This window comes from Suricata suricatta, chromosome 3 (genome assembly GCF_006229205.1).
Source record: "Suricata suricatta isolate VVHF042 chromosome 3, meerkat_22Aug2017_6uvM2_HiC, whole genome shotgun sequence".
In the NCBI taxonomy this organism is placed as follows: Eukaryota; Metazoa; Chordata; class Mammalia; order Carnivora; family Herpestidae; genus Suricata; species Suricata suricatta.
In genome coordinates, this window is record NC_043702.1 from 133,741,831 (window position 1) to 133,751,979 (window position 10,149).

The following is a 10,149-nucleotide window of genomic DNA, read 5'->3' on the forward strand; positions in this document are numbered from 1 at the left end:
ATGACTAAATTCCCCTATACTGTCAACATCTCTCTGTATAGATTTCTATGTGGTCAAACCTGGTGTCTGTGGGGGATGGGATCATTTCTTTTTTAATCGTGAAGCCTGCTATATGTACAGCTCCATTTTTTTTGTCCTGTTGACATTTCCCCAGGGGTCTCTGTCCTCCACCTCCTTTCAAGCTTGCTCTCTTGACAGACGGCAAATGTGTCCACATGAGACCTCATTTCATAGTCATCTCTGGGATTTGCATCATGTTTATCTTATGTTACATCTCCTATTTGCTGGATCCTGTGACTTCCCCTTTTTCGGTTTATTCCTCATTTCTTTGGGGCACATTCTCTAAGAATTCTCTGAAAAGTGTCCGTAGGCAATAAATCTTTTGAAAATCTTGTCTGTATAAAAATATCTATATTTGATGTTCACATTTATTTGGGTCTCTTAGTTGGGAACAGATGAAAATTCTTTTTCTTCAAAAATTTCTTTTGTCTACTAGCTTCTAGTGCTGGTGTTGAGAAGTCTGCTGCTATCCATATTCCTCATTTCTTGTAACATTTTTTTCTCCCTAAAAGCTTCTATTTATCCGCAGTATGTCAAAATTCCATGACTGTAGACTTCAGAGTGAGACCCTTTTTCTTAATTATGCTGGGCACTTTCTGAGCCCTCTCAGTTTGGAACTTTGTGTTCTTCAATTTCTTGTATCTTTTTATAATGTTTTCTCTATTATTTCTCTCTCCCTCTTTTTTCTTTCTGGAATATCATCGTTTGGAAAATAACTCCCTGATTGATTCCCTGATTTTTAATCTACTTATCCATCACTTCGTACATTTTTATATGTTTTGGGAGATTCCTTCAACTTCTTACAGTTTCCACTGAGTTTATTATCATATCTTCACAATAAATGTAATCAATAAAGCACTTTTTCTTATTCTCATGGTTCCCTTTGTAGTTGTTTCGTATCTTATTCTTGTTTCATGTGTATAATCTGTATTATACACCTCTGAACATACTAATTACATATTCATGGTAGTTTTCTGCTTTCTGAATTGCCTTTGCTTCCTCCAGGTTGTTTTATTACTGTTTGTCATTACCTCCATCTTTTGTGTTGAAGCGTTTTCTTTGGTTCTCATGTTTCCTACTTGTCTATTCTTATTTTATAGTGAAGGGATTACATTTTAGGGTCATCTTGGTGACAAGTGGGCCTTTTCACACACATGTGGTCATATTTGGAAGACAGAAAATGCAGTCCAAAGGCCAGGTTCTTCAAACAGGGGTCAGTGAATTAGCATGGTAAAAGTTGAATTTTTTCCTCTTTCATTTAGGGAGACTGTATTTGTTTCATTCTTGGATTTAGAAATAACCTAAGAGATTAATAAGTGATTACCCCTTTGAGATAATTTCAGATGCTCTCCAAAACTTAGAACTGGATGTGAAACTGGGCTCACAGGGCACCCTCTTTGATATGGGCACAAACAGCTAGCTGGAAAAGATTAAAAGAAAGACCACTTGGGTATTATGCCTAAGCATGGAATTGGGATTGATGCAAGTGTCCCAAGCACGAATGAAGCTCCTGTACAGATATAAGGTCCTGATGTTATGTGATCTTTATATTTGACTCGTAAGGGAGCAACATCTTGTAAATTCAGTATACATGATTACCACTGTTGACTAGGAAGCTGTCTGCAACAGGACAGTCATGGGGAAATAGATAAATTATAGATAACACTGTCTGCAGATAAGCTGAAATGTCTTCTCCCTATTCTGAAAATAAGTAGTTTTCAGATTTTAAATGAAAAGTGCCTGATCTGTGTTTCTTCAATTCCAGCCATTGCCTGCCATAAAAATGCCTCAAATCCAACCCCAAACCAAAGGAAAATTCTTTTCTCCTTTTCTTCTATTCATTTATCTACCCAACCACCTGTCAAAGCCAAGCTCTACCTACTTGTCAAGGCCTTATCCTACCTACTTGTCAAGTCCAAGTCTATGAAGCTATGTTCAACCATTGAATTCCATGGATTTCTCCTTTCCCTGAATGCCGGCAGCACAGCTGTCAGCATCACACATTTTAGCATGTAGTAATTTATGACTTAGACCGTCCTCAGGTGTGGTCACAAACACACAAATGTAAATGCAGTCTTCTCCACAAGTCAGCTAATAGAGTGCTCCAAGGACAGGAGTAAAGAGAACAGGCACTTTCAGGAATGGGAAACGGTACCTTTGCCCCAGTCAGTTGCTCTCTGTCAGGAAAGCAGGTCAAGGGTGGTAGATCTTCCAGTTTTTCAACAAAAGCCAGATATCCAGATTTTTACATGATTAAAAAAAATGATGGTTCAATTTTATAAGGACACTGTGTAGCACAAACACCATGGGTGTTTCACATTGTAGATCTGCAGCCCTTGACATATTTTCTTTTCATGACATGATGAGCTTCTTGAACAATTTGTTTCTGAATTCCCCACAGCAGCTCACGCTTGAACCAGAAAGCATAGTATGTGCCTGAGAAGTGCTTGTCCAACTTTCCAGAATACTGCATCCAAGCCAGGCAAAATTGTTGCCTCAGCTGACTCTCTGTAGCCTGTAGGTAATACAAAGAGAAATCTCCTAAAACTTATTTACATATTAAAGTCTCTTCATCTGCCCTGAAATCTGGTATGTCTTGGACTTTTGCCTGGCAGTCTAAATGAGATATTAATGTGTTCTCTACATAAAACCACCGCTCAACCTTCCATTCCTCTATACTACCACTAATGGTGTAAACCCCTTATCTCTTCTTTACTTCTCATTTGCGTCACTCATCCTTCCACATATCCGACTACTCAAAATTTGCTGTCAATAACAAGGCCGCCAGTAACCTCTTTGATGGTACATGCAGTGGTGCTATTTAGCTCAGCCCATCCTCTTCTCTGACTTGAATGGGTCTATAGTGTTTGATGCTGTTGCTTATTTCCTCCTTTTTTTTTTTTTTTTGAGAGAGGGAAAGAGAGTGCAAGCAGGGGAGGGGCAGGGGGAGAAGGAGAGAGAGAATCTCAAGCAGGCTCCATACCCTGTGCATAGCCCAGTGTGGGGGTTGTTTCTCAGGACCCTGAGATCATGACCTGAGCCAAAATCAACAGTTGACACTTAACCGACCTAGCCACCCAGGTGTCCCAATTATTTCCTTCTTCTTGAAACGCTTTGATCCTTAGTTATTGGGGCTCCACTTACCCCTGAATTTTCTTCAGTCTTCCTGGAGACCCCTTAGCAGTCTCCTTTTCCTCCCCAATCCCCAATATGCCAATTGTCTGCAGGTTTCATTGCAGGCTGTCTCCCCTCTCCTTCCACACATTCACCCTGGATGACCTTATCCGCTCCCATGACTCTCGCCCCACCCCCTCCACCCATGAGTGCTGATGATACCCAGTTCTACCATCTCCGGTCCAGACCCATCTAATCAGCTGCCCTCTGGCAGTGTCTGTCTCCATTGATACTTCACACTCACAAGTCCAAGGCTGAGCTCATCATTTCCACTCTGTCTTTCACTGCTCCTCTTCCTGCATCCCCCTTCTCTGTGAGAGGCACATCAACCATTTAGTGGGCCATGCATGAATTCTGCAACTCCCTTCCCGTATCAGATTATCCAACAAGCACAAAAACACAATGCTTGAAACACCAAGAAAACAAAACTGCGGTGCCAAAAAACTATCTTCAAAGAATTTAGTGCTTAGAAAGTGTATCAAAGCAGGCATCCTAGAAAAAACAGAAGCTTTTTGGAATGCTTACACCTATTTTATGACTAGATATTACTTTTATTTTGATTTATGTATGGGGATGGAGGTGGACATAACTTTTTCAGAGCTTAGAACTATGAAATTCTTACTATGGCTTTGGCTATCCTCCGCTAGTCCCTCCCCATGCCCAGTTGGCTCCTCATTGATGACAACTGAGCCATGTCTAATGTTATCTTACAGCTTTTGCTCTTTGCTACCTGGAATGTTATAGCAGTCTTTAATTAGCTCTCCCTTCCCATCCCTTTTTCATAGAACTGTAGATCTGCTTCCTGTATGTCATCTTCCTTGCTAAAATCTTTCTATTGCCACTGAATGACTTCAAGGGAAGCTCCAACTACTTAGGCTAGCTGACAAGGCCCTACACACTCTGCTTCTCACGTGGACTCCTCATCTCTGTATATAGCTCACTTGTCACCTTCACACCAGACTTCCCATGCTCACTCTACCCCTGCAACCTCCCATATCCCTCCATTAAGGAAAGGGTCTACATGAGAAATGAAAAAAAGGCAGAAGAATCTAAACCTGTGGTCTTCAGAAGAGAATTTACCACCTCCCCCCATCTCTTAAAAGCTTTCAAAGAAGGAATAATCAAACATAGAAAGATAGACCCTAGCCAAGACATCGTTTTCTTCTACCCCTAGGATTGTCCCTATGTCTTTTGGTCATAGCTACTGTCCATAAAATGCAGGTAGATTTGTTCCTGGGGTCACACACAGAAGAGGGCCATTGTCTTCCTCCTCTCAATGCTTCTCTCAGTAAGAGCATCCTCACGTCATCAGCTCTCTCAGCTGACTGAACCCGTGTCTGCTGTAAACAGGGCTGGGGAGAACGCTCTGTGCACCTCCGGTCAGGGCTCAACCTTGGCTGGGGAGGATGGCATTGCTCATTGGAGCCCCATCCTTTCTTCTCCCAACATTGTTTGCCCATTCCCACCGGGGGGCTGAAACGGGGATGGAGGGGAGAGTCAGGAGAACACAGAGGAGTGAGGCTGTTTGTTTTCTTCTCTGTGTTAACAATACAACATCTGTTCCCCAGCCTGGCAGCTGGACCAAAGTGAGATGATGTGAGCATTCACTGCCCTCCGATCAGGGGGTGGGGAGTGGGAGAAGGAAGGAGAGAGGGGTGCAGTGAGGGCCAAAGCTTTCCTGAACAATAACAACAGCAACAGCAAAGAGAATATCTCTAACTCTACTCAGCAGGTGGCCCACAGAACCCACAGAGCTGAGTAACTGGATGTTCCTGCTGATCCACATGTTGTAACAACACACTGAGCCACAATCTGTGTGCCTTTTAAAAAGAGCCACACAATTAGAAAGATAGTGTTTGCCTGGTAAGTACCTATCCTGGCTCATACACTTTGAGAGAAAGTTTCTTTATTCACCCAAGAATAAAACAGAGAGAGGTGGAGTGAAAGTAGAAAAGTGAGAGTTGGAGAAAGAACAGGACCGGCAGAGAAGGACACATATTTCCCCCGTTTCCTGAGACCTTAATCTCTGAGTCCTCTTAATCTGATGTTCAATGCTGGCGGCTTCCCCCCAGTCCGTCAGGGCTGCATCTCTCTTCTATCCACACTCATCAGCAGCATTTTCATCTAGTCGACTGTGTATTTGGGCCATCTAGATACTGACCATTCCCAACGTCCATCTCTAGTACAGACCTCCTCCCTGCATCTAGCCTCATGTCATCATATCCTGCCCTCTTTATCATCTCCAATCGAATATCAAAAGGCACATCCAGCTAAGCATCCTTCAGATGAGAGGCTGATGTCCCCTGTCCTCCAGACTTGCTCTTCCAGAGTCTTCCTCATCTCAGTTAATGGCAGCATCCTCCTTCCTTGACTCTCCTACTCTCACAGCCCACAACAGAGCTGATGGCACATCCTGTTGACTGTACCTTCAGAAGATCTCCCAGAATCACTTCTTCCCACCTCAGATAGTTAGTTATCCCGCTCCAAGCCATGGTTAGTGCTTACCCAAATGATTACAACAGGTCCTGACTGCTCTGCTTGCACCTGTGTGCTCTCCCCAAAACCCCAACCCCATCTGCTTGATTCTTCACACAGCAGTCCAAGGGATCCTACAAAACTATGTTAGATCAGATCACTCCTCTTCTCAAAAGCCCCAAAGACTCCCTTTCTCACCCAGACTAGAGGCCAAAGATTTTATGAGGGCCTACAGAGTTCTCTATAATATGGTCTCCTATTAGCTCTGTGACTTGTCACATTGTTAACTCTGCCTCAGCTTTGCTGTCCTCTGTCTCTCTCTAGAATATTCTAGGCACATTCTCAGCCCTCTCCTTGAACTGCTCTTCTCTCTAGTTTTTGCTCATCTTACATTCCCATCTTTAGGCCTTTATCTCAACATTTTCTAATCTCCTTTCTTTATTTTTCTCCCTATCACATCTTACCTAACAAGTTTTATCTTATACTTATTTATTTTGCTTATTGCCTCCTCTGTTATGACGCAAGCTGCATGAGGCCGGGAAGTTTTGTCTCTGCTGTAACCCTAGCACCTGGAACAGTGCTTGGCACATAGAAGGCATTCAGTAAACATTTGATGAATGAATGAATTGGTAAATAAACAAAAAGTGAATGCACGATTCTGCTATTGTTTATGGCAGAATGGTTGGGCTGCAAGCCGCTCATCCCACACCCTCTGAATCACTGGGAAGATGTTTGCCGAGTGTTTATTCTGGGTGTAACATTTCTCCTCCCCTGATAGAATGGCGGATCAGGAAGGCAAGGTAGACTCTTTACTGCTAGGGACCCATTATGGCTCTTGGAAAAGAGGTTTAGGGAGGCCTCCAGTGAAGGACATGGACCAAGGCTTCCATTCAAGTTTATAGAGCTCCTTCCGGCTCCTTTGTACAGATTGGATAATCTTAAGGATTCTGGGAAAAGGCAGTAGATTACAGATGAAGGTGACATGGGGACAGCTGTCTCTCGGATACAGAAGAGGAGAAAGTGAGGGATATAAGCTGTGAGGTCAGGGCTTACATCTTATCCCTTAGGAGCAGACTACAGCTCTCTTACGCCACGTTCCTTGCAGCTACCCGGGCCCTTGGCTTTGCTTCCTTTCCATTATCAGCTTTCCAATCTTTAAGGTTAGAAGGGCTTGGGAAAAAAAAAAAGAAATTTCAATACAGTGATGTTTCCTTGTATTAACCAGAGTGCCTTATAGTTTGCACAGTATGCTGAGAATTTCCATCTCCATTCGTTGTGCAGGGTTTTTTTGGAAAAATTTTGAATGTTTTTTATTTATTTCTGAGAGACAGAGAGAGACAGCACAAGCAGGGGAGGGTCAGAGAGAGAGGGAGACACATAATCTGAAGACAGGCTCCAGGCTCTGAGCTAGCTGTCAGCACAGAGCCCAAAGTGGGGCTCGAACCCACAAATCACAAGATCATGACCTGAGCGAAAGCCAGCCACTTAACCGACTGAGCCACCCAGGTGCTCCTCTTTGTGCAGTTTTTGAGGGCAATCATATGCAAGGAAACTGTGCTAATGTGTTAGTGATATTAAAGAGAGCTCTAATGCAGCAGGGTGAGTGAATATAAAGTGTTAATGTAATTAAAGCAACACCAAAACGCAGTAGGCAGGCATTATTTCTTTTTCACAGATTAGAAAACAGATTTAGAGATTAAGTTGCTCAAGAATACCTGGGCATTAGAAAAGCCACAGGGACTGGATTTGATCTTGGGTATTCTGGTGCGCAGTTCAGTGCTCTGACCTTCACACTGTGTGTTATTCACAGGTGACTTCCTCAACATCTCATAAGCCCACACGAACTGTCATATTAGTTTGTGGCTTCCATTTACCTGGTCCAGAAGCACCAAGAAAAATGGTGTATGAGATGTGTCTTTGTTGAAGTCTGCCTGTTAAGTTTAGGGGCAGGGCCCTGATTTCTTTGATAATCCGCTAGGGTTCTGTGGCTCATGAATGTATCCCCACTCTGCCACTTCCTAGTGAGTGACCCGGAGGAAATTATTTAACCTTTCTAGGCCTCAGATTCTTCATTTGTAGTATGGGGATAATAATAGTTTCTACATCAAAGGTTGTTACAAGGATCAGGGAATGTATATTTGCAAAGCATTACCTTAGTGTGCTGGAGCTGCTGACACAAAGCACCACAGACTAGGTGTCTTAAACAGCAGGAATTTATTTCTCACAGTTCTTGAGACTGGAAGTCCAAGATTGAGGTGTCGGCGTGGTTCTTTCCTTCTGAGGTCTCTCTCCCTGGCTTTGTCCGCACAAGTTCTTTTCTCTGTGCACACATGCCCTTGGTGTTTTTGCGTGAGTCCTAATCTCTATAAGAACTCCAGTCAGATTGGATTAGGACTCACCCTAACGGTCTCCTTTGAACTAATCACTCCTTTAAAGGCCCTATCTCCAAATGCAGTCACATTCTGAGATCATGAAGGTTAGAGTTTCAACGTGTAAAGTTTGGGGTGGAGGTGGGGAGCATAATTCAGCTCATAACAAGCACCTAGAACACAGAGTGTTCACTTAATTAAAATAAAACCTAACGTATTATTTGGATGCCTATTCTCAGCCTCTACTGCTTTCTAGGAGGAATGAGTTCTGTAAGTTCATTGCCGCATACGCACAACAGCACTTCCCCCTCTTGTTTTAAATGTGTCTCCCTCAAGCTTCCAGAAAATGGCTCCTCATCCTAGTGTTTTTATGCTATTGAGTTTTGGAAGATTTTGTTCACTTTCTTCATATCCTTTGTGATTTGCAGTGTTTGATGATAGCCCTGCTCAGCTTTTAGCTTTGCAGACTGAGTGGTCCCAGGGCACAGCAGGAAGAGCCTGGCCTGGGAGTCAGGAGGCCTTCGTTCAAGCCTCAGTTTTGCCACAAGCCAACTTTGGGGAAGTCTCATCAGCTTTCTGAAACCTGATTCTTCAGAACAAGATGGGGAGAATGGACTCCGTGCTAGGGCTTCATGTTCAGCGGTCACGGAATGGATCATTGTGGTTGAATCCCACCCCTGTCACTTTTTAGCTGGGTGTCCTTGGGCACATTACTTAACCTCTCCAAGCCCCAGTTTCTTGACCTGTACTATGAGAATAGTAATATAACCTCACTTCATAGGGTTTCTGTGAACTTCACATGAAATAATGCAAATAACAACCCCTTAGCACTGTTCCCTTTGATAAAAATCCTGGCACATCCTAAGTGTACAAGTCCTCTCCCTGGATTCATTCTTTTCTTCAGCCATCTTCCCTGCATGTGTCTGTCCAGACAGCTAGGATCCAGAACCCTATGCCTTCTCTCTTCCAGGTATACCGAGAGTTTGGTTTCCTTGGAAAAAAAAATCTCCTTTTTAAAAACTTTTTGGTTCAGGATAATGTTTAGCATTTTCCTCTTTTGGATAAAGCAGTCCATTGATTTCTGCTGGGTCAGAAACAGAAAATTCCCTTAGCAGACTGAATAGGCACACAGCAGCAAGATTGCTTCCCGAAAAACTCCATCATCATCAGATTATGGAAGTCGGTATCTGGAAGATTCTTTCCAGTGGGCTTTATTATTATACTTTTTGTAGCCTTTTATTACAGCCAACTGCCAAATAATGTCTTTGTTTTTAGATTTTTGTGTAACGTTCACTGCAGTGTCATAATATTAAGAGGCAGCAATTAATATTAATTTAATGTTAAGAGAGAGTAACATTAACCTTGCAATATTGCAGCCCTCTTCCCTCCCATCCACAGAGCAGGTAGAAAAACAGGAAAGATGCTGTGACGCCTTCTTGCTAGTCAAGGCAAATTTTTAAAACTTCTTATTCCTGGGGCACCTGCGTGGCTCAGTCGGTTAAGCATCCAGCTTCGGCTCAGGTCATGATCTTATGTTCGTGGGTTCGAGCCCCGCGTCAGGCTCTGTGCTGACTGACAGCTAGCTCAGAGCCTGGAGCCTGCTTCCGATTCTGTGTCTCCCTCTCTCTCTGACCCTCCCCTGATCCTGCTGTCTTTGTCTGTCTCTCAAAAAAATAAATAAAAAACATTAAAAAAAATTAAAATAAAAGCTTCTTGTTCCTATCTGAAAGGTTGACTGACACCTCATCCCTAAGTCCAAATCACAGGTCTCATATCTCAATAGCTCTTAAGACAGTTGCAGGGGAGATGACTGAAGGTGGTGGTAGGAAAGTGAAGGCTCCTTAAAATTAACGATTTATTTTCAAACCCAACAAAATAAAAGTTAAGATTCAGTTGGGAGAACATTTTAATGTTCCAGGTTCGTTCTTCTTCAGTCGTTAGTGCTGATGCATAGGAGCACATGTACCCCAATGTGCATAGCAGCACTGTCAACAATAGCCAAAACATGGAAAGAGCCTAAATGTCCATCACCCAATGAGTGGATCAAGAAGATGTGGTATATATATATATA

At 42.9% G+C, this 10,149-nt stretch overlaps 1 long non-coding RNA gene across 5 annotated transcripts in view; it reads right to left on the bottom strand.

Moving 5' to 3' along the window:
• Positions 1–2,097: 2,097 nt before the first annotated feature.
• LOC115288174 overlaps positions 2,098–10,149 on the bottom strand; it is a 20,318-nt gene continuing 12,266 nt past the window's right edge. For 4 of the 5 annotated variants that reach the window (XR_003906841.1, XR_003906844.1, XR_003906842.1 and 1 more), the window contains one exon: positions 6,437–6,879. This is a non-coding gene — a long non-coding RNA (uncharacterized LOC115288174). Of the gene's footprint in view, positions 2,576–6,436; positions 6,880–10,149 lie in introns of those variants that run through there. The other variant, XR_003906843.1, reaches the window with a different exon arrangement.